The sequence below is a fragment of the Panthera uncia genome, chromosome C2, assembly GCF_023721935.1.
Source record: "Panthera uncia isolate 11264 chromosome C2, Puncia_PCG_1.0, whole genome shotgun sequence".
NCBI classification, from domain to species: Eukaryota; Metazoa; Chordata; class Mammalia; order Carnivora; family Felidae; genus Panthera; species Panthera uncia.
The window spans coordinates 111,727,328-111,752,737 of NC_064810.1; the positions used below are offsets into that span (position 1 = coordinate 111,727,328).

At 41.8% G+C, this 25,410-nt stretch overlaps 1 long non-coding RNA gene across 1 annotated transcript; it reads left to right on the plus strand.

The window, feature by feature from the left end:
* Positions 1 to 1,867: 1,867 nt before the first annotated feature.
* Positions 1,868 to 23,974, plus strand: LOC125921960 (uncharacterized). The gene is made up of 5 exons (XR_007457541.1): positions 1,868 to 2,107; positions 2,352 to 2,483; positions 7,932 to 8,008; positions 23,337 to 23,470; positions 23,809 to 23,974. It is a non-coding gene; the product is annotated as an uncharacterized LOC125921960 (long non-coding RNA).
* The last annotated feature ends 1,436 nt before the right edge of the window (positions 23,975 to 25,410 follow it).

Sequence of the window (25,410 nt, forward strand, 5' to 3'; positions counted from 1 at the left end):
AAGGGGAGACAGTTCAAAGAAAGCAGCGAGTAGTGCCTGCTGCTCTCTGCCAGCGTCTGATACGCCTTGGAGACCATCGGTAAAGTTTCAACAATTACCCCAAGTTCTCAGCCCCCTGATTGTGGGTGGCACTGATCAATGACATGGTCTCTGAGTCCTGGCAGGCTCTGAGACGGCAGAACAGACACCTGCCTTTGCACAGGGATTTCCATATTTAAGGTGGTTGCCTCAGCTGCTATTTTGGAAACAGTCACAACTAAGCTAGGAGTGCTTCTCTGTAGTGTTGTTCCTTTGTAGTTACTGTTCTTCGTTGTAAAAGACACTTGTTTTTTGTTTTTTTTTTTTCTGTTTCAAGAGGTGACCCGTCTAAATATTATTCCATGTTGTGGTAATGATTATAAAGCAGGGTTATTTCATTTATATTTAAGCAAGAGGTCAGACTCACTGATCTTCCTTTGGAAGACTACCATGCCTGTTGCAAAAACCATGAATTTTATAGGATGTTTAGTGCAAGGATGGCTCTAGAATTTCTATACAGGAAGGGCTCGGGGTGATGACATGCGTGGAGAGAGAGGAGGAGGCTGGAGTTGCATTTGCCCAGCACCTTTCATAATACTGAGCAGACCTCAGTTGTCCATGTCAAAGAGCGAGTGGGGCCTAAAGCCTCCTGACCGTAGTCCCCATCCTCCTCGCTCCAAGCCTTCGCTCCTTAGCTTAAGCCTGCATTTCGTCATGATCCACAGTCCTTTTCCACTCCTCCCAAGGAAAGTCTTGTTTGCTTTTAGCATTTTCCTCTCATATCCACTTTGCTGATTTTCAATATGTTTACTTCAGCCTACAACTTAAATAGCCATGTGAGTTATCTCTGAAGCCTCTCATTTAAAGCCACCCTCTCTTTTCCATCCCTCCCTGTCCCCCCACCGCTGCCCTGAGTCACAGCCTAAAATCAGGCCCCCTCATCTCTCTCCTGGACCCTTCTGAAACCCTCCAGTCTTCCTCATCCTATTGCCCAGAGGGGCTCTTCTAATAGATACACTGGGGCAAGCCACTCTCCTTCATTAGCAGTTCCCAGCAGTATCTAATCTGACTTCCTTAGCATGCCATCTCTAGGCTTTCATGATGTGACCCCTGCCTACCATTCTTAGAAAAATGAAAATAGTTCCTTCTATTGTTGGGGAGGTTAACAATGTAATGGAGGCCTTTGCAAAGGGGCTCCGTGATTAGGGCTTGGTGGACATGCCTCAGCATTTTGCAGCTGCCCAGATGACTTTCAGGGAGCTATCTCCGCCCAAGAAATCATGGCCATCATTTGATTCTATCCCAAAACGAACCCCGTTAGGCTCTTCCCGAGGGTTGTCCTACAAGGGAGTATGGCTTCAAATCAGGGCAGGTCACATAGGGCCTTCCTTTCCCAGGTAGATGCCTTTACCTTGGCAGCAGGCAGTTTTATGAGTACTTTCCAGGATTCAGAAAGCCTTGAAGAACTAAAATTGAAACAACCAATCCAATTACTTGCATATTCAGAAGCCCTTGACTCAAGGTCAAGCTTATTCAACAATAAGAGAAAGAACTCCAGGTGGACCTGATTGAGCCCAGAACAGTAGAGGTGTTGGTTTGCCCTAAAAGAGTTCTTGTGTGCTTTACTTTATACTTGGCAACTGAGGCCTATGGGGGCTACTTTCTCTGTGGGCCACAAGGTCCGTATTGATCGCTCCTTAAAGATGAGTGAGGTGATGGCAGACACTCGAACACTGAGGAAGAGGCCCACATCGGCCCCAGAATAAGCTAAGCTGGAAGGGGCCAGCCCTTGGCCAAATGCCCAAGGGGATGAGGTTTGTCTCCTGTGCTGCAGCCTCCTTTTATGGGGTTCTCCGTGACACCTCCTCAGAGTGACATGGGGACAGGGTCCACATTGTGAAGTCACCAGACCTGGCTTCAAATCCCTTTAGATACACAGCCTGGTGCAGAGGTGATCAAAGTATACAAGGCCTGCAGGCCAAATCCAACCCACTGCCTGATTTTGTAAATACAGGCTTTTTTTAGAACCTGCAGCTGCCCTAATTCATTGATGAATTGTCTATGGTGCTTTTGCATTACAATAGCAGAGGTGAGTACCTACAACAGAGACCAAATGGCTTTCAGAGATGAAAACATTTGTCATCTGACTTTACAGAGTTTGTGGACCCCTGGCCTAGAGCAAGTGACTCAACTTCAAATTCGTTATGCCAGTGAATGCCAATAATAACACTAGTCCAAAAGTTTTTATGGTAATGCTAACAAGCGTTAAAAACAAATGAAAAAGTACTTTTAGAAAACTCTAGGTTTAACAAGGACGTGTTTCTTTACTGCAGGCCCTCTCAGAGCCTTTAAGAAGCCAGTAAGGAAATCCAGCTGCATTTCCCTGGAAACCTGTTGTCATGGAGTGTCCCCAATGCTGGGATGCATGTACCTGAGGGCACATGAAGACTTCTCAAGGGATACAGGTAATTTAAAAGGAATCAATTTCCAGATCTTAATTCCGTACGTTTCCTTTCATAGAACTGATCCACCTGAGAATAAGACTGCCTTCCCAATGCTGTGGGCTGTTCCCCTTGGTAGAAGAGAGGCTGGCCTCTCATTCACCCCAAATCTTACCATGAGGACCTACACTGGGATCCAAGTATTCTGGGTTGCCTGCTCCTTGAATGTTAAATCATGAAACACTTAGGGTCCCATTTTACCCAGAGTTTTGTTAAGCCTGAAGCTGTGCATGAATGGGACATGCTGAGCTGCTCGGAATTCAGAGTAACTGAAATGATACCGATTTGTAACGTATGTTCTTTAGTCTATAACTGGAATGTTTTTCTGAGACCACCAAATGTTTTGAGATATATCAAAGAAAACTCATGGGAAAATTTTTACATTTTTTTCTTTCAGATTTGATTCTCTCTCTCTCTTTTTTTTTTTTAGAGAACACGTGTGTGAGCAAGTGGAGCAGAGGGGGAGACAGACACAGAGAGAGAGAGAGAAAGAGAGAGAGAGAGAGAGAGAGAGAGTCTTAAGTAGGCTCCAATCTCAGCATGGAGCCCGATGCAGGGCTTGATTCCATGATCCTGGAATCATGACCTGAGCTGAAATCAAGAGTCGGACGCTTAACCGATTGAGCCACCCAGATGCCCCTAGATTTGATTCTCTTTATTCAATAAGCAGTTAAAATTTGTTTTAGCAAGTCATATTATAAAATATTTGTCAATTGTATTGATCCTCACCTGAATTCAAGTGTTTTATATTTTCTACTATTAATTTAAAAAAGCCTCTATATTGACGATGGAAAATCTTGATGTTTCAGAATTCTCTTAGGAAGTAGGAGAGCAAAAAAGTTTAGAGACCTGTCTCTGGCAGGACTAGCTTTCCGGCATTCTCTGAAAAACAGTAAATTAGGGCGACTTGGATGAAGAGCCATTAAGAGGCCCAGCATGAGGCTTCCACTCCAGAACCATCAGTTCTGTCCTCTGTCAGTTCTCTCCTCCGTCTGTTCTCTCCTCCATCAGTTCTCTCCTCCGGGGCTCCTTCTGAAGCCACTTGGATAACTGCTCTCTCCCTTCTCCAGAAGCCCAAACTTGCTCTCAGGACAGGGTCAGATGACTTAGTTCATACTGAGGGATGGCTGATAATTCAGGGTTCATGCTCACACATGACTCAGCATTTGCTTCGGAACACTGGAGAAAATACAAGTCAGCGGGAGAGGAATGGCAGTGCTGGGGAGCTCTCCTGGCTCTCTGGCATCAGGCCACTGAAAGTGACTGACTATTCGTGCCAGTTTCCTTTGTAGGTGACTTTTTACTGGGACCAGTGCTTCTTGAGCCCCAACCAAAGAATGCTTCAGAATAGAGTTTCAGGATGTGGTCCAGGAGGCTGAGGCTGCAGGGTGGAACCTGGTCTCAGGAACACATTCCTTCTGGAAAGATCACATGAGGGAAGGGCTCGGGGAGGGCTTTAACCAGGAACACTTCTGCGGCTTCTCCTGGCACCACCCACACTGGGCCAGCTTGTGGTATTTGGGGCTGTGTTGCTTTCTTGAAAGTTGGAGAACAATCTGAAAGGGCCAATTTTGTTTCTTCAGCCTCACAGATGAATTCAGCAAAATATTTAGCAGAGTGCAAGAAATTCTGACCTCCCTCCCACCATTTTAGGAAAGCCCAACAAGCAAATCAAACACAAAGTGATGACATTTTCACTATTCACCTCCTGAACATCATTGCTGGCCTTGTACACCTTTGTTCAGTTTGTGGTAGGGGCTGCTGCTTCCAAAGGGAAGCCCCCGCCCACAGGACTGCTTTCAAGTAATCTTCCAAAGCACCATCCCAAGAGGCGCCAGGAGGATTTATTTTCCAGAAGGCTTGATTCCTGAATGAGAGGACTTTGTAAGCCATCATAACGGCTCCTTTAGGCTTTGCTCCCTCACCCTTCCTTAATGCATCAGTTAAGACTAAGTTGAAAAAATAAAAGCAAAATCCCATTCAAATTGGCTGAAATAGTAAATGTATTCATTCATGTATCTGAAATCCAGTGGCAGTTGATATTTCAGGTCAGTTTTGTTACAGCCATTCAGACAAGGCTACTAAAGTCCTCACCTCCGTTTTGCCACAACATGGGGGCCATCCTCAGGCTCCACATGACAGGCCTATAGCCCACCTGGCCCCACACCTTCCACCCCATGGCTACAACAACTATACATTTCACATATTCAATCACACTCTACTGCCTGGGGTAAAAAAAAAAGTCTTATTAAACAGGAAAGGAAAAGATTTCTTTCATAGAAAGCTTAGCAAACATCTTATTTCTTATTGTCTCAGACTGGGTTATGCGCCCCAGAACCAATCACTGGATTAAGTCAGCCAGGACCAACTCCTATTGTGGGGAAAGAGTAAACTCCACCCAAACCATAGGTAGACCCAATTCCTTCCCCACCTTGAGACCACCTCCTTGTTAAATACAACAAGGCTGATCAGGAGTGTTATTCTGACTAAACATCTGAGCTCTTGACCTTTGCCTTGCCATGACCTTCAAGGTGGAACCCCTCCTTTGGCCCTCCTGACAGACACTTTGGCTTCTAAATTTCTGTCTCTTCTAGATGCAGTGTGGGTTACTGATCCCAGACCAGTGCCTCAACTGCCTACCCCACTGGACTGGAACTTAGTTTTGATGGGAACATCTGTCTAATTCTCTCCTCTTCTCCTAAAGAGCTTTCCCCTTAAACATGGTGTCAGAGCCAGCCATTTTAGTACAGTGAAAGAGAACAGTCAGGTGAGTGATGGGTCCCCAGCCTCAGTTACTTTGATAAGTTAGCCTAAACGTAACCCATCCCGGTCTATTCCAATCATCCTTCCTTTGGTCCCTTCCGGTTAGCTGCCTTGCTTGTAGCTCTAACCCTTGACCAAGGGCAACACTAATGATAAACATGATCTCTGCATTTCCACTAAGGGCTTCTCCGTAAAGTCAGCTGTTTGCATTTCTCTCTAGGCAACCCATTCAGATATTAGCCGCAACCAAGTTAGGACAGGAATGAGCCCCTGAAACTCGTTGGCAAAGATCTGCCTTCCTATTCAAGCTCTCCTGGGGTCTCATGTGGACATTCTTCCTTCCTTTCAGGCATCTGGACTCATGAACCTTTGCTGGCCCCTTGGGGCCCCCTGCCCACGCCAGTGTGGTGCACCCTAGCCTTCTGCACACCACTGCACCCAGACTTCACACCTCAGCCACATCAGAGCTCAGCCCCACACGCCCACAGCTAAGTCTTCCTTTGACCGTGGTAATGACCCAGTCAATCCTGGGAACAGCTCACTGCACCTGCGCTGCTTCTGTGAGCTGCAGGACGACTCTGTCATCCAACACGCAGGTGCCCTGTGTACCTACCTGGAAATCTGCCTATCCTTCCTGGCCCTGATCTCTGGAAAACCTCAGTTAGCATATATGAGTTCTTTCCTGGATGACCCTGTGTCCATCCCTTGACTTTGGAAACAAATGCAGCCTCCCCAGGTACAGTGGCACCCCAGGATTCTGGCAGCAGAAATTCCCTAAACCCACCTCCTATCTATTCTAATCCTACCTTGCTCCTCTCAGGTGAACTCCAATCCTGCTTTCCTTCCTAGCTTCTTCCCTTGTTTTTCCTCCTAAAAGCCATGTTTAACTGCTTTTTCACACTCTACTTTCTTCTCCCATGTTTCCATCCTAAGCTTGCTAGGTAACCTGGTAAAGAAAAATATTTCACCCCTCTCATTTAACATTTGATGCACAGGTAGTCCTCTTTCCTCTCTTGACCTTTGCCTCTTAGGAAGTAGGAGAGCAAAAAAGTTTAGATACCTGTCTCTTGCAGGACTAGCTTTCCGGCATTCTCTGAAAAACAGTAAATTAGGGCGACTTGGATGATAATATTATTAACATATTTCAAAAATTCAGCTTTGTCTTTCTCACTGCAACTCATTGCTCTGGGTGCGTCCGTCCCAGAAGTTCACAGAGTAGAAGACCGGCTCACCATCTGTTCCCCTCCGTCCTTCTCCGTAGCACAAAGGATGGTCTAGACTTTAGAGGGCCCTAAAACTGAATTTTCCTTCCTTTGCATTGAGTCCTTGGGTATCTTTTTTACACCTGTGTTACTATAGGTGAACATCAATTCTGGGTTTTTCCAAAGGGGATATTTGGATCAAAACAAATGGGGTGGACACGACGCTTTCTGAAGCTCCAGTCATGCAAGCACGTTCTTGCAATAGAACTCTAGGCTGGGGAGGAGATTCTTAGCATATGCCCTTCCGGACGTAGGCTAGCAGGAAGGGAATGGTGGTAACATATTGTAAAGGACTGAGGAGGTGGGACAGAAGGGTAGAGAGAGTGTCATGAGGGAGAAGGCATGTGGGGGATGTTGCCTGCCCACCAGAGGTCACGTGTAGGCCTGACAGTTGCCACCTGATGCCTGTGACCATGGCCAGGATTAGAGGCAGCTGACTGGAACACTGATAATATTCCTGAATCTTCTCCACCTGGTGCCCTTTGGGGGGACTAGAAACATCCTTGAACTGAAGAGAACAACTGTTTGACCTTCCTCTTTACCACCTCCCTTCTCTAATAATGGCCAGGATGTAAGAATCAAGGCAGAAAGTTATGTTGGCCTTGAGAAGAGTCAAAAAAAAAAAAAAAAAAAAAAATTCTGCCAGCCCAAAGCAACATTCAATTCTCTCCCAACCTGTTAGGCAACCTTTCCACAAATCTCCACATTACAGGTAGGGGAGGTGAGGGCTCAGTAATTAGCAGTCAGAACAGAGAACAAAACTTCTCATTACCTCCTCCTGGTCTCTCAGGCCCAAGCAAAAGCTCTCTCCTCACTGAGGCTATTTCTCCTTTCCTCTCCTGAGCCCTAGCAGACACAACAAACAAATCAAAACCTAAACAAATGAGGAAGCCAAAGCTTACTTGAACATTCAAAGATCAATGTAATTATAAGCATCTTTGTACTTTTGACTACTCCATTATTAATGTGAAATTAAACCCTGCTCTGAGCTCTCACAATCTGGGAAGTGTTCTGTAATCGTTATTTACTGATACAGCCCTGATATTGAACACTAGGGAACAGATATAATAAATAAAGCATGCTGCAAGTCTTAGGTATGATTACTTTCACATCAGACCAGCATGGGTTTGAATGGGGCTTTGCGACTTGTTGAGCCACTTAAATTCTCTGAGTTTCAGCTTTTGCATCAATAAAACAAGGATAATTATACCTACCACCCAGGGTTATTGCAAAGGTTTCAAAAAGGCCTAACAGAGCTTTTGGAAAATATAGCATGTCCTCAATAAATATTATTATGCTACATTAATTAAAAGTTGCAACACAGTGTAATCAAAAGACCCAGATAAACAGAATGGCTCTTTTAAAAGTTTTTTCTTCCTTTTTGCAGTCAGCAGTGTTCGTGGAGCCCCTACACTGTCCCAGACACGATCCTAGAAGCAGGAAATACAGCAAGGAACAAGACAGGTATGGCCCCAGCTCTCCTGGTGGTTACCTGTGAATGGCAGGGAGACAACAATAGAAAAAGAAATAATAAAGAAGATAATTTCAATAGTCAAGTGCTGGGAAGGGAAGTAAGCAAGGTGATTTGATAGATAGTAACTGGCGGATTTTTGGGGAAGGCCTCTCTAAAAAGATGGAAACTGAAGTGACACCTGACAGAGGGAGGAATCGCAGGAATACATGAGGAGAAAGGTAGAGGAAATCCAAGTATACCGAGGCCCTGTTAGGAGGACAGAATGAAGACTGCTGTTCCTGGAGTGTCATGAGGAAGAAGGAGAGAGGTGTGAGATGAGGTGGGGCGGGAGGTGGGGGGTGGGGGGCGGGTGGCAATGCAAGGGTTCTGGGTTCCTACCTCAACTCTGCCACCAATTTCACTTGGGATAAATCTCGTAAGTAAATGCTTCTAGCCTCAGTTTGGCTGTGTATAACATGGGGGAAGGGACTGACCTTGATGTTGACATGAGTCGACTCTATGATTTGAACAGAATATAGATCGAACGCCATATTACTCTTCCTATGATGACAACATTGGAGTCGAATAGAATTCTTACAGATTGCCTGGTTTGATTGTAAGTGTCTTGATCTTCAGGAAAGAGTTACCTATAAAACGTACCAGACACCACGAAATAGAACACTTACCTAGGATCATCCTTAGAATTAGTTGTGGCCAAAAGATTAGCTGACCACAGACTGGTCATGATGCGTGCATGAGCAGGGGAGGGGCAGAGAGAAAGGGGGAGAGAGGATTTCAAGTGGGCTCTGTTGACAGCAGAGAGCCTGATGTGAGGCTGGAGGCTACAAACTGAGAGATCATGAGCTGAAGTCAGACACTCAACCGACTGAGCCACCCAGGAACCTAGTTTAAAATTTTTATTTTAATTTTTCTGTCCTGTGTCTTCTTGACCTTTTTCTCAAACAACTGAGGAGCATGTATCAAGTCACACAACTAGGTTTAGGAAAACTTTCTATTCTTTTTTATTAAAAAAAAAAATTTTTTTAATGTTTTATTTTATATTTGAGAGAGAGACAGAGACAGAGACACCGACACAGTGCAAGCAGGGGAGGGGCAGAGAGATGGAGACAGAATCCGAAGCAGGCCCCAGGCTCTGAGCCACCAGCACAGAGCCTGACACAGGGCCAAACCCATGAGAAGTGAGATCATGACCTGAGCCAAAGTCAGATGCTTAACCGACTGAGCCACCCAGGTGCCCCAAAAACGTACTATTCTGTTCAATAGCATTAACTCACATGGAAAACCATCCTAAATAGTCAAAATGCTCTTTGTAAATCTTCATCCTCTGGAATATTAAAACAACTCTGACTGTATTCTAGTTCCAGTCTCTTCGCTAGGTATTTAACATGCAGTTGGTCCACCACCAGGGTTAAAGTGCATTTAAGAAATGACAAACCATCCACCATCATCACCAGTGACATAGCTGATTTAGGGTCCGAAGAAACTTACAACTAAATGAAATTCCAAGCCATCCAGATCAAGAAGGTTAGCACTCACCATGAGGTCATCCTAGTACAACAGATTTACACTAAAAATATCCTGGTCCAATGAGTAACTCTCCTGCTCTTTTGAAAATTTATTTATTTATTTTGAGAGAGAGGCAGAGGGGCACAGCAGGGAGAGGGGCAGAGAGGGAGAGAGAGAATTCCAAGCAAGCTCTATACTCATAGTGCTCAATCTCATGAACCGTGAGATCATGACCTGAGCTAAAATCAAGAGTTGGATGCTTAACCAACTGAGCCATCCATGCACCCCCTATTATCCTGCTTTTAAGGGCATCTGTTTTTCAAGCCTTTGTAACTTCTTTGGCGAACTATTCCAAAACTTAAAAAACAACAACAAAAAGTTCCCAAATTCTTCGTTATTTCTCATCTGAAGCTCTTATATCGCTTTTTGAACTATTCCCAATTCTGCCTAAGTGGTACAGAGTAAGCAGGTGGTCTCTCTCCACACAGTAATATTTTAAAACAAATAACAGTACAATAACATAGTGCTTACTAATCTAGATTCTTTACAGATTACTCATTTAATCTTCACTGCAATCCCATGAGGGAGCTACTATTGTAAACCCCCTTTACAAATACGAAAACTGAGATACAAAAGCCACCTGAGGCAGAGCTGGGATTCAAACCCAGGCCACCTGACTCCAGGGTTCATACTTTCAGCCACATCACCATTTTGTCTCTCATAATTAAAATATCTAGTCAGGTTGCTATGCACAGATCTACCTGTTTCTTGGTTTAAGTGGTTCCTAAGAGAACCAGAAACGTTTTTTCCCTCTCGCTATTTAATAAATAAATGTATTACATTTTCTTCATCCTCAAAATGAAAGCCCAAGGTCTGTGCTTTGTCTACAAACTTTCAGAAATGGTCTTTGATTTATTCATGCTTTGTCATTAATGGAGAAAAAGACTTGCTGAGCCAAACTCAGCCAGTGTTTCCTCCTCACCATCTAATTGTTTCAGAAAGTGTGGTCTCGTCCTGGAGTTACAGCAGGAATTCTGACCATCCACTATGACAGCAAGAGGCTACAAGATAAACTGCACAGTTAAGGCTGGCAAAGTAGATTGGAGACCCTAGGAGATGTATTGTTTAGGTTCATATGGAAGCTTTAGGAGTAGTCTGGCTTTTTTCCATCATTGTAAGAACTGTTCTAGGCAGAGAGGTGGTAGTTCAAGATGTCTGTCTATCTATCCATCTATCTATCCATCCTACACTACACTATTCTACTCTGTACACACACACACGTGCACACACACACATGCATAAATGCACGCACACTCACATGTGCATTTTCTTTTCATTTTCTTTATTGGAACCAATGTGATAATTTCCTGCTCACCCTCTTGAGCCTTCATCATAGATAGAAAAGAAAAGCCCACTCCCCTAATTATCTACTTCCCCAGCAAATTTCTAAGCTATATAGAGAGAGAATGCACATAATTTAAATATATAAAATATTACACTCTATATCTATCATTTATCTATTTATCTGTCATCGATCTATCTTCTATCTGTAATAGACATGTATTTCAGACCATAAATTTAGTGCTCTAAAATATATAACTTCATTTAGTCTCCTAATAACCAATGTTAGTATGTCTTAAATGGAAACAATCTCAATCAAGAAGGGTTTTTTCCTTCCATCTGTCTAAGTTGCTGGGGAAGAACTGAGTGCTTGTCTGAGTGAGAGTAGGCATCTGATCTGGGTCATTATCCACCCAATAATGAATACCCATCCAATGAATGAGGCATCCTCATTCCTGTCTGGTCATCCATTGTCAATGCAGGGAGGCTTCAAGACTGCCAAGGTTGAACTCTCTCAGAGGTCATTCCAGGCCCCCCTTGTAGCCCAGGGCACAGATAAGTCTGTGAGGCTCCTGGGACCATGAACCCAGAACTCTATCATATACTCAGGTATTCCAGGGGACCCTGGCTCTGGCTGCCTCCCTGGCCTTTGGATGGGTTGCAGGGAGGAGGGATTGTGTAAGAGAGTATATAGATGCTCACCAGATTCTAGGATCTTATTTGTTTTTTGTTTTGTTTTGTTTTGTGTTTTTTGTTTTTTTGTTTTTTTACACTTCTCCTCACCTTCCGCTCAGGACCTCAGCATGGAGGAGGAAGCGGTACATGGAAACCCCCTCTCAGGCCACACCAGAGTTCAGTTAACTTCCCTTTGCCTCCCCTCCAATTCTCTTCTTTTCCTTCTCCCCTCACCTGTGGATCTTTGGGGGAATGATGAGTTGATAAGAAGACTCATTCTTTCTCATTAGTTTTTTTTAATGTTTAATTATTTTTGAGAGAAAGAGAGCATGAATCGGGGGCAGGGGGCAGAGAGAGGGCAGAGGATCTGAAGCAGGCTCTGCACTGACAACAGAGAGCCCAATGTGGGGCTCAAACTCATGAAACTTGAGATCATGACCTGAGCCACCCTAGCACCCCACACTAGGTTTTCTCTATGCCCTGAGCCCTTGCACTTTTGAAAACTAAAAGCCTTTTCTCTGCTATAATTAGTTGAGGCAAAGAGGTTCTGTGCCTCACTGATGCAATGGGGCAAAGGGACACAGAATGTGAGACACATTGGTCTCTTCATCAGTCACATGTACTCATTTAGGACTATCTAACATATGCCTACTCTATAATGCACAAGAATGATACTTATAGGCAAGATTCACCCATGTGTTTTTGGTCCATGGATTATAGTTTTTGTGAAAAATTAACCTATGAATAGTCATAGCCAATTACTAAATATTTAAGTCATAAATATGTTCAATTTATGTTTCTAATTTAGGGTTTTGGGGATGTTGAGAGAAATGGGGAACCAGAAAAGAAGAGAGAGAGAGAGAGAGACATAGATTTCTCATCACCCACTGAAGCAAGAACTCCTGACTCCAGCACTCTGTAACAGTTGACTTACTGTAACCCCAGTCATGTCATTTAGCTTAATTGACAGCCTCATTTTCATCATTAATGAGAGTTTAAAATACATGGCAAATATAAGATCACAGATTTCAAATAATGAAGTTGATGGTACTTGAGGTTTAAAATATTATCTGATTCATGAAGACATTTTAGGGCACTGATCAGACAATAAAGAATCCCTAGTCCTTGTACCAGATGCTACAATTCAGTATGTTTTTCTTGGTATGAAATTGCCTTCAAGCTAGACTCAGACACACTTAGGAAAAAGTCAGATCAAGTAAGATCTTTGTATGCAAATTATATGTAAAAGGAATTGTTGAAGAAGAAGCAAATCAGTCTTTGATTGGATTGATCACATTTCTAAAAAAAAATTTTTAATGTTTATTTTCGAGAGAGAGAGGGAGAGAGACAAAAGGTGAGCAGGGGAGGGGCAGAGAGTGAGGGAGACATAAAATCTGAAGCAGGCTCCAGGCTCTGAGCTGTCAGCACAGAGCCCAACACGGGGCTTGAACTCACGAACCGTGAGATCATGACTTGAGCTGAAATCAGACACTCAACTGACTGAGCCACCCAGGCAGCCCAGGATTGATCACATCTTTAACTTCTTGCTACTAGTCTAAGGCAAGAATTTAATTTTTATTTTTCCTTAAACATGCAAAGAGAAATATTTCTCCTGTAGGTAAGGAGATTCATTGTGGCAGGTTTTGATTACCTGTGTGGAGGGCACAGCTATTTAGAGAAAAGATAACCCCATTTTTCAGACTAGCCTGAATCTTGAGAGGACAATATTCCTCTTCCAGGTTGTTGGCCATGAGTCTGTTTTTGTTCCTGGATGTGTAAACATATTGTCACTGTAAACCCTGAATGATAAGACTGAGGGAAAACATAGTCTCAGGAATTACCTGGAAAAAAGCCAGGATTACCTGGAAGGGTAATCCTAGGTGGAATCCTAGGGGGACAGGATACCCAACTGAAGTTAAATTTCAAAAAAAATAGTACATATAAGTCCCAAGTATTGCACAGGACACCCCTACAGGAGTGGGATCATGTGAAGACAGGAAGTGGCTACTAGCTAAGAGCTCAGTGGAAATAATAAGTGCTCATCAACCAAAAGAGTAAACAAGTGGCCACAGAGGCCACTTGACCCCTGGCCTTTCCAGCTTCAGAAAGTAGCTCAGAACCAAATTCCCCCTTAGGAGCCCTAAAAATGCAACCGGCAAACTGAAACAATGGTACTAACATGAGCCTACCTTGGAATTAGCCTGAGCAGCTTCGCACAGCATTCAAGGGAGACCAGAGTGGGGCAGAGAAAGGAACGAGAGCCAGTGCACCCAGGTGGCTGTGTCTGTCATGCCAATCTGTGGCTCGTCTTTAAATTATCTTAGCACACAAAATCTGTGTTCCGGAAGCTCATCTGTTTCTGTGCTTTTGTATTTTCCTTTTTTGGTCTTCTTGTGCTTTCCCCTTATTTGTCAATCAACTTTCTTTTTCAAAATTCTAGCTTTTGTGACTGAATAATTAACATCTATGCCTCTTGTCTTGATTACCCTCATCAATCCATCCTCTGTGGCAATCTGACGACTTTCTGTCTATTTTAAAATCAACTTTATTGAGGTATATTTTGCATATACTTCACCAATTTTATGTGTATGCTTCTGTGTTCTGATAAGTGTATCCAGTTATATAAACACCACCACAATCAAGATAGAACTTTCCATAACACCAAAAAGCTCCCTTGTACTTCTTTGTAGGTAATGTCTTCCTTCTATACTTGGACCCTGGCAACCACTGATGTGCTTTCTGTTACTACAGTTCTAGAATTTCATATAAATGGAACCATATTGCATATAATCTTTTGCTTACAGCTTTTTTCACTTAGCATAATGCTTTTAAAATGCATCCATATTGTTGTGTATATCAGTTGTTCATTCCTTTATACAGATCTTTCAATATTTTGTTAGATTTATACCTAGTGTTTCACGATTTTTGATGCTAAGGCAAATGTTATTTTTATTTCAATTTCTACTTATTTATAGCATATGGAAATGGAATTTATTTTTTCATGTTGACATTGTATCTTGCAAAGTCGCTAAATTACTTTTGAGAAAAGTAAATACTTTTCAGAAAAGAAAAGCAGCTTTTTCATAGATTCTTTGATGTTTTTTATGTGGATAATCATGATACCTAAGAATATGTTTGGTTTTTTTTCTTTCCAATATATATGCATGCTGTTTCTTTTTCTTGCCTTACTACACTAGCTAGGACCTCTAGTACAACACTGAATAGAAATGATGAGATTGAAGGGTGCCTGGGTGGCTCAGTCAGTTAAGCATCTGACTCTTGATTTCGGCTCAGGTCATGATCTCACAGCTTGTGAGTTCCAGCCCCACATTGGGCTCTGATCTAACGGTGCAGAGCCTGCTTGGGATTCTCTCTCTCCCTCTCTTTGCCCCTCCCCTGCTTATTCTCTCTCTCTCTCAAAATAAATATTTAAAAATATATATATAGTATATATTATTATTACATAAATATATATAATATATATTATTGTATAAATATATTATCCTTATTATCCTTTTGTTGTCTGCAGGATCTGTAATGATATCTTCTGTTTCATTCTTGATATTTGTAATTTGTTTCTTCTCTCTTTTTTTTTCATGTCAATCTTGCTAGAAGTTAGTCAATTTTATTGATTTTTTCCAAAGAACTGGTTTTTTTGTTGTTTCAGTGATTTTCTCTATTGTTTTTCCATTTTAAATTTCATTAATTTCTGCTTTTCTTATAAATATTTTCTTCTTTCTGCTTACTTTGGGTTTAATGTACTCTTCTTTTTCTAGTTTCTTTTTTTCTTAAATTTTTTTAACATTTATTTATTTTTGGGAGAGGAGGGGCAGAGAGAGGGAGACAGAGCCTCCAAAGCAGGCTCCGCACTGTGAGGGCAGAACCGATGTGGGGCTCAAACCCAAGAACCATGAGATCATGACCTGAGCCAAAATCAAGAGTCAGCTGCTTAACCAACTGGGCCACCTAGATGCCCCAAATTTCTTAAAGTGAAAGCTCAGAGACATTACTTCTTTCCTAATATGTCTAATTCTATAAAATTTCCTCTAACCACTACTTTAGCTGATATGCTTTGTTTTCATTTTCATTTGACTAAAACTATTTTGTAATTTACCTTGTGATTTTCTCTTTGATTGGTGAGGTATTTCACTCTGTACTGTTTAATTTCCAAATACTTAGTGATTTTCAGGATATCTTTCCGGTATTGAGTTTTAGTTTAATTCAGTTATGGACAGAGAACATACTTTGTATGATTTCAATACTTTTTAATTTGTTAAGGTTTGTTTTATGGCCCAGAATATTATTTATATTAGTGAATATTCCATGCATACTTGATAAGAAAGTATATTCTGCTGTTGTGTGAAATGCTTTATAAATTAATAAGGTATAATTTGTTGACAGTGTTTCCAGACCTTCTACATATTTTTTAATTTATTTTATTTTTTAATTGAAATATAATTTAATACCGCAAAATTCACTCTTCATGTATATAATTCAGTGTTCATTAATACATTCACAAAGCTATACAAAATCACAACTATTTAATTCCAGAATATTTTAATCACCCCAAAAGAGACCCCATGCTCCAAATAGTGTCACTTCCCATTTGCCATTTCCCAACCCCTGGCAACCACTAATCTACTTTCTGCCTCTATCATTTTGCCTATTCTGGACATTTATACAAGTGAAATCATACAATATGTGGCCTTTTGTGTCCAGTTTCTTTCACTTAGCATAATGTTTTCAGGTTTCATTCATGTTTAGTATTGGAACTTCATTTTTTGATAGCCCAATAATATTCCACTGTATGATATATAGTCAATCCTAATTATTCAGAGTCTACATTTTTTTAATGTTTATTAATTTCTTTTGAGAGAGAGAGAACTGCGGAGGGGCAGAGAGAGAGGGAGAGGGAGAGAATCCCAAGCTGTTTCCACACTCAGTGTGGAGCCTGATGTGGGACTCGATCCCATAACCCTGGGATCATGACTAGAGCCAAAATCAAGAGTTGGAGGCTTAACCGACTGAGCCACACAGGCGCACCTCAGATTCTACATTTGCTAATTCGCCTACCCACAAAAATTTATTTGTAACCCCAAAACCATAATTCACAGCATTTTTGTGGTCATTTGTGACATGCAAAGAGTAGCAAAACATTGGAGTCACCCTATGCACATGTTTCCAGGTGCAGTCAAACAAGATGATGCTCAGGCTTCTTGATTCAGTTCTCTTAGTACCAACAAGTGTTCTTTTTTGAGTCTATTTAGTGCCATGTTTTGGGGGGTTTTTGTGTGCTTTTTGTTGATGATTTTGCTTTTTTTTCTTCCAAGATTTATTTAAATTCAAGTTAGTTAGCCTACAATGTAGTATTGGTTTCAGGAGTAGAATTTAGTGATTCATCACTTACATATAACACCCAGTGCTCATCTCAAGTGCCCTCCTTAATGCCCATCACCCATTTAGCCCATCCCTACACCCACCTTCCCTCCAACAACCCTTAGTTTGTTCTCTACAGTTAAGAGTCTCTTATGGTTTGCCTCCCTGGTTTTATCTTATTTTTTCTTCCCATCCCCCCATGTTCATCTGTTTTGTTTCTTAAATTCCCCGTATGAATGAAATCATATGGTATTTGTCTTTCTTTGGCTGACTTATTTCGCTCAGCATAATAAACTTTGGTTCCATTCACGTCGCAAATGGCAAGATTTCATTCTTTTTGGATGATTTTGCTGTTGAAAATGGTCCCCCAAGATAAATGCTGAAGTATTCCTAAGCACAAGAAGGCTATGTGCTTTATAGAGGATAGAGAAAATGCATTTGTTAGGTTAGCTCTGTTTAGACACGAGCTGTGGTGCTGCTGGTGGTGAGTTCAACGTTAACGAATCTAGTGTCTTTAAACAAATAAGGTGTCTCTAAGCAGAACCGAACATAAAAGAAGATTTGTGAACTGATCAGTTGGCAAAAATATTGTGACCAAAGACTCATGAGAACCTACCTCTGTATTCCCTCTAGATGTAATGGTTCAATGTTCAATGGTAAATGCTAATTTAACATTCATGGTGACTTTATCAACTGTATTGCATTTTGTGGTAAAACCCAGTCATCAGCTGATGGATATCAGAGTTGTTCTACTTTTTGCCACCATCATGTAACTATAAATATTTATGTACAGGTTTTATGATATTCTTTCTGATTTTCTGTCTACTTGTTCTGTTATTTACCGAGAGAGAGATGCTGAAGATTCCAGCTGTAATTGTGGATTTGTCTCTCTCATTTCAGTTCCATCAGTTTTACTTCATGCATTTTGAAGCCCTCTGCACATTGAGGATTATTGTAGCTTGGCTTAGTGTTATATAATGTCCCTCTTTACTCCTGATAATATTTCGTGTCTTAACTGGATGCCAGACACCATGAAGATTACGTGCCACATTTTGTTATATTCCTTTGAATAGTGTTGGATTTTATTCTGGGGCACACATAAGGTACTAGGAACCATTTGGATCCTTTTGAGCTTGTCTCTCCTGCTCTGTTGAAGTGAGTTCATAGCATTCTTTAGCATATGGCTAATTTAGCTCTACTACTAAGATAATACCATTCTGAGGATTATACTCAGTATTAGAAGGTCTTTCTACTCTGGCTTGCCGAAATATAAGCAATTCCAGCTCTAGTAATTGTTCTGCCAGTTTCCAGAAGCTCTGATAAATGTGTAGATATATAATCGGCCAAACATTTGAGGGCATTCCTCAAATGCTCTCCAGAGCATTCTCTCCTTTCTCTCTCTCCCTCCTTCCCTCTTCTCCCTTCCCTCTCTCCCTCTCCTTTCTAGTATAACACTCAGAAAATTCTAGCTGCCTTGACTTGCCCCCAATTCTGATCTCTGTCTCCTCAATTCAGTGAGATTGTTGAACTGTATTGGATTCCTCCTTCCTATGTTGCAGCCTAGAAATACCCTGTAGACAATGAGCTGGGACTGCCACAGGGATCACCTCATCTCTTTCCCTTCTATTACAGATCGCAATCCTGCACTGTCTGTTGTACATCTGAGAACTGCTGTTTCATGTATTTTGCTTGGTTTTCTAGTGGTTTAAGGCAGGAGGATAAATCTGGTCCTGGTTCCTCCATATTGACCGAAAGCGAAATTCCTGAAAGCCTTGGGTGCTCTTCTTAAGACAAATCTAATCCTGTTGCTCCTCTTCTGAAAACATTTCAATGACTTCCTTGGCAATCACTTTTTAGAAGAGTTAATAAATGAAGGAGGAATGAGACCTGTGGGTGTCTCTAAAGATAGAAGAAGCTAAAACATGTTCTTTAGAGAGCCAGAAATAGTAATAGAGTCTGACAATTAAAGGTGCTAACTCATAAGTGGGGGGAGGTTGGAGAGTATCACAAAGGTAATGGAGTAAATGATGGTCCAGGATCCTAGTGTCTTGGACAGAGAATCCCTCTGCCAGATGCCACAGGTATGACTAAAACAATATTCCACTCTGGACATTCCAGCTATACAGCTTCATCCCACCCCCCTCCCCCCCGACCTATACATCCTTCATTCCATGGAATTTGTCCAAGAATATAGAGCATGTAAATCATTTTTACTATGTTGCCAGGTTCTGGAAGTAGGGTGGGGATTTTCTGAAAGAATTAGAGAAATAAATTGAAAACATCTTCTTTTGCTTCCAAGATTGAAAACTGAGAAGACAGAAAGACAGGCAATACTTTATTGAGATGGACCTAATCAGTTGGTGAAAAGTTGCATTCGTGGATGAGGTCTCAACCTGTCTGCTATGGACTAAAGTGTGCTCCCTCCCTAGATTCATAGTTGAAGCCCTAATCACCACTGTGACTATATTTGGAGAAAGAGCTTTTAGGAGGTAATTAAATTAAATGAAGTCATAAGGGTGCAGTCCTAAACCAATAGGATTGGTGGCTTTATAAGATGCAATAAGATGAGGAGGAAGAGAGAGATGGACTAAGGAAAGGCTATGTGAACACATAGTTAGGTGGTGGCTGTTGGAAGGCCAGGAAGGGAGGTCTCCCTAGAACATGAGCATGCTGACATTCCAGTCTTGGACTTCCTACCTCCAGAACTATGAGAGAGTCATTTTCTGTTGTTTAAGCCATCGAGTCTATGATATTTTGTTATGGAAGCCCAAGCTGACTAAGACACTGTGGAGGAACCATGTTAAGTTCAGGATGGGACCACTTGGGAGGGAACTTATCCTTTGCTTCTGGGTGATTCTTGGGCTGACAGAGCCACATAAGCCACAATCAGAGAAGGAGAAGGGCTCTCTGCTCTGATTGCTTTTTGCTAAAACTGTTTACTTGCCAGGGAAGGACCATTGTACTTCTAATGTTTTTGACTTTCACTCTAGGTTCCAGGGAGATCTGGGGCTGCCTTGGGTACCTAGAACGGTACTGGCTACGATAAGAAAGATACTGACATTTACTGAGGATTACTACATAATGTGATGTGCCGGACCATAGAGAGCTCATCTTATGTAATCTTAACAGCAACCTTCATTTTACGATTTTATTTTTAAGTAATCTCTACACCCAATGTGAGGCTCAAACTCACAGCCCTGAGATCAAGAGTCGCATGCTCTACCGACTGAGCCAGCCAGGTGCCCCAACAGCAATCCTCATTTTATAGCTGAGAAAACTGAGGCTCAGAAAGGTCACATGCATGCCCTCAAGTTGGATCTCTGTGCCATAAAATGAAAGAGATTCTCAGATTTTGTGCTGAGAGTGAATGCCAAGTTAGAAGGCTGACCCCAAACTAAGGGAACATACAGAGTGTGACATGTACTTGTACATGTTATAGTGAATTATGGACAGAAGAATCTTCTTTGGAGAACTTACGTACTGTCACAGTATAAATTTCAAAAAGTTGTACAAATATCACGTGAACAAATGTCAAATGGTTTATTTAAATCATTAATGAGGAAACTACTAAGACAGTAAAGCTGGTGCAGAGAGCATTGGAATTGGGTACTTACAGGCAATTAAAAAAAAAGAGGTTGCTAGATTAGATACAAAACTGGTTATAAAACCATAATTTTTAAGGTTATCTTTTCTGCCAGACAGAAATCATTTGCATCTCTACTAGACAAAAAAAAAAAAAAAAATCTACAAGTTAACATGTAATTTCACAAAGTTTGGGACCATTAAACATTAGTGACAAAAGGAGTCAAACGAAGACACATTTTTCTAGACAATTAAATACTCATTGGTAGGTTTGTGAAGCAATGCCCCCATATGCCATCAAAAGGCTGTGTAGGTCTTATTTCTACTATAGACTTATTGGTCCTGTTTCCACTTTTGGGTTGATTATTTTTCTTGGTCTTATTTCTAAGTTTGGGTTGATTGTTTAAAAAAAAAAAAAACACATTAGGAAATCTATTATAAGAGTCAAGGGGTGACAAGGAATGGGTACAGGCTTTATGAGGCTGGTAGCTTATGTAATATTGGGGTCTCTCTTTTTAAAAAGAATGTAGGGGCGCCTGGGTGGCGCAGTCGGTTAAGCGTCCAACTTCAGCCAGGTCACGATCTCGCGGTCCGTGAGTTCGAGCCCCGCGTCAGGCTCTGGGCTGATGGCTCAGAGCCTGGAGCCTGTTTCCGATTCTGTGTCTCCCTCTCTCTCTGCCCCCCCCCCGTTCATGCTCTGTCTCTCTCTGTCCCAAAAAAAAAAAAAAAAAAAAAAAAAAAAAGTTGAAAAAAAAAAATTAAAAAAAAAAAAGATTTAAAAAAAGAATGTAAAAATATTCTACTTTTTCAAATCTTAAAAATATATATGAATATGAGAACACGTGGTTTACATTTCTCCAGGGCCTAGGGAGGGGCTATGCACAAAAAGTTCCTTGAGGTTTAAGCTACATTAATTTCATGGTAAATTGCCTCTGTCTTTGAACATAGCGTTATTTTGTGTAAGAATAATAAAGCAGTTAGTATAACAGGTATGTATCGCCAAACTAAATACCTACGATTTCTTTGTGTTACCTAATACTGTGTATCATGTTAAGATCATTTGGTTCACTATTCCAAGTTATTAACACAGGCAAATCAGTTGAGTAAGTTCTCTACAGCCTTGCAAATTATCTTTAAAATTTTATATGACAGGGAGCAGTTGGTGGAGCCTCTGACTCATGATTTCAGCTCAGGTCATGATTTCACAGTTCGTGAGTTCGAGCCCCACATCAGGTTCTGTGCTGATGGTAGATCCTGCTTGGGATTCTCTCCTTCCCCACCCCCCTCACCCTGCACCTCCCCTCCTCTCAAAATAAATAAATAACTTAAAAAAAATTTTTTTTATACCAGGAAACACACCCAGGCATTGAATTTTCACTGGCCAAGAAGACACAGAGGGCTAGTATTAAAAAAAAAGAAGAAGAAGAAAAGAAAAGAATCATTTGTGTTTAGTCCACGTGTGACAGAAAACTTTCTAAATGAATGTGTGTTCTCGTCAGACTCTCTTCTATCCACATTCACTACAGAGGCTTCTGCCTTTATCAGCTCAATTCCTTCTAAACTCTAAGATCCGCCTTTACCAGAATAGTTCTTCTACCTTTTGATGGAGACTTGAGGTTGGGGAGTGAGGGGAAGGAAGAGAGAAGGGAGGTTCAAGGAGAGAATAAGAGGCAAGTATGTATACATGTACTGAGCACTTTCTATGTGCCAGGCATCATCCTAAGGGTTCTGCATGTATTAACCTACCTGAGGGGGCACTACTATTTATATATATTATTACTACTTACATTACAAAAGAGGAAACAAAATGATTAAATAACTTTCTCTCAGGTATAGCCAAAACCTACATGTATATATCCCAAAGCAAAGTCATGTTCAAAGAAACACAAAAGATTTTGTTTTTTCTTTGTAGTGGAGAACCTTGAGTCAAAACCCAGAGTTTGTATCTCCCTTATTAAAATCCCTTGGCTTCTCCTAGTGTCTAATTCCCTATGTATTTGGTTGCAAATGACAAAAATCCAACTCAAACTTTCTCAAGCCAAAAGGGTAACTAGAAGGGTCTGCCTTCAGGTATGGTTGGATCTAGCACCTTTAGTGATGCCATCAGAACTGTTTCTCTCTCTACCTCTTGGCTCTATTTTCTTCTCTGTGATGGCTTTCTTTTACCTGCACTTTCTCCCAGACTGCTGTGGGAAATTGCCTCCGGCAGCTCCAGCCTCACACAATGCCTAGAACTAGAAACCTCAGAGAAAAATAGAACCTTCTCTTTCTCTCTCTGCCCCCCCCCCTTCCTCCTTCCCTCCCTCTCTCTCTTGATGTCTACACATCACATCACAGGGAAGACCAGTGCCCTGAAGGATTGACACCTCTGACTGGTCACATAAGGGAGGTGGGGAAGGTCTGAGGAGAGTTTAATCCTTCCGGGACCATACGGAGTTCGAGAAGCATAGTGCCCCAAAGGAAACGAACATACCATTATAAGACAAAGGGGAAACAGCAATCAGGTAAAATCAACAGACTTCCAATATATCCTGAAAAGCTCTGCTCTCCCTCCCTCTGCTGACCCAGAACTCCCTGTCATTCATGCTATTCAGAAATAATCATCCCACACCCCAACAGCCCTACACTCATCTACCCAGAGCTCTCAATAGATTATATTTCTGCTTTGCTACTCCCCACTTCCATGGCCTCCTTTTAATTTAGAAGTACATGTCAATCATTTACATTTTAATGTGATTTTTTTTTTTGCTAATGCACTGTGTCCTGATAACATCTGGTTGTAAAGCCTAAGCACGCAATTAAAGCCTTTATTTCCAGCTTAAATTAATTTTTGTATAGGCAACCAGGGAGGAAGTCTCTCCTCTGCGACACGTGAAAAGTCCAGCTGATGTCCATTTTCCCCTGTGCAAGTCATTAGCACACAGAGCCACCAATGTCAAGTCCTTCCACTGACCACACACCAGATCATCAAGGTAGGAAAACAGAATCTGACTGCAGCCTGTACCCCGAGAATTCCTTCCACAAACAGTCATAGGATTTCTTTTAGTCCTGGGACACGTTGGCAGTCACTTCTCAAGGGGATTTACTAGGACTCAGAATGATCTTGCCTTCTCTTGTTACCCAAACCAAAGAGTTGGCCCGATCACATTTCATGTGACATCACCATACCTGAGCAGCCCTCTTAAATATTCTTGCACAATTCTCTTTATATTTGCTCTCTCAATTGGAGCAAAAACACTTTATAACCCCTCAACTTAGTGATTTTTGACCACTTAATGCTTCTTCTTCTTCTTTTTTTTTATCTGCAAAGTAAATCTTTTGCAAGGCCTGCTACAGCAACAAAGGAAGGGAGAAATATACTGGCAGGGTGATGGCGCAGCATCCCAGATGCTACAAACAGCGGGAGTAAATGGAACGCGACATTTCTTCCCCAGCACTGGGCGGAGGAGGCTATTAGTAAATTGACTAAGAGCTCACACACGCCTGGAGCAGCAGCAGTGAGATCTCCACTGCTGGGCCAACCTTTGGTTTTTAAATACATTCTGCCCACAGGTGGCCCAATGTTTTCTCCAAATTGTTTCTTGTCAACAAATGAGCTCACCCCTCACCCCCTACTTTTCGCCCCAAAGCATTGCAAATTCTACCTCTACCCTGTGAGCAAAACAAAAGTGGATTTCTAGTGGAAGAAAATGCATTATATATTCTTTTATTTCTTCCACATTCTCCTGGTTGGATTGGCATTGATTCATGTGGCAAACTTATTCCCTAAGGAAAAGGCTTTACTAATATAGAAATGCTAAACAATACACACATCACCAGAGTTTGTTTTCTTCATTCTGGTGGGGGGACTTGCCCCTATGGGCCCGTAATCAATAGGAACTTGCTATTTCCTTGCTGTAAAACACTTGGCTGTAAAAGATTGCCTTCCCTTCCTGTCTTCCCTAGGGCAATGTTTCTCTGCCAACCAACTCCATTGTGGCTGAGGTCCCAAAGACAGCTTAGGTTGTGTTTCCAGGAAAATTCAGGCATGTCCAGGTACCTCTGAAACACTGTGGACAAATAACAGAAGCCCACTTCCAGATCTGTTTTTCACAAAGGTCCAAGAAGCTTACTGAAGGAAACTCTTAAAGAAGGAGAATAGAATTGGCGTGTGCGAATGTGAGTGCAGGAGTGATTAGGCGTGAAGAGCTCACCTTGCCCTCTGGACTGGCCTTCCTGCTGTCCTCCCTCTTAGTTTTCCCCTGTACCCCTTCTCCTTCAGGTCTCTGGCTAGAGCTGGGGATGTTGAAACACAAAAACAAAGGAGAGGTGTTTCACTAAAACCTCTGGAGGAATTTGAGAGACGAAAGGCATATTCCCTTGTGGCCCATGTTTCAGGGTGTAACACAAATAGACAAAAATGTATTTTCCCCATTTCATGGAGGGCAATCTGGAAGCCCAATATTGTCAACCAGAGCAGCAAAGGGCCAGAGCCACCTGGCACAGCCCAGTCTATCTAAATGAAGAAAGCTAGAAGGATGTCTCAGGGAACAAGCTCACAACATGGAGGCAGGTTACCATCATGCCTCACTGAGGCTGCCATGATCCTGCACTATTTGGTAATAATTTCAGGAGGGAAAGCGGACGGGAAGGATGTGTAGCTAGAGTTGCTGTAATTCTGTGATTAGCGGCTGAGTCAGTAAAAAACTAACTTTATTAGTATTTCTGTGACTATTTTCCCCCAGGTTTCTTGTAGGGAATTATGAGATTCACAGTTATGGTAAAAATGCATTTGCTCAACTGTCTGTGCTCTCCCCCCTCAATACAATTTTGATTCTAAGTTACTCCGTTTTCTAGTTCCTAAATAAGCTGACATTTACGATCAATCTGGTTTTTCTTTAGTCCTGTAATGTACACCATTTCCAAGAGGTCC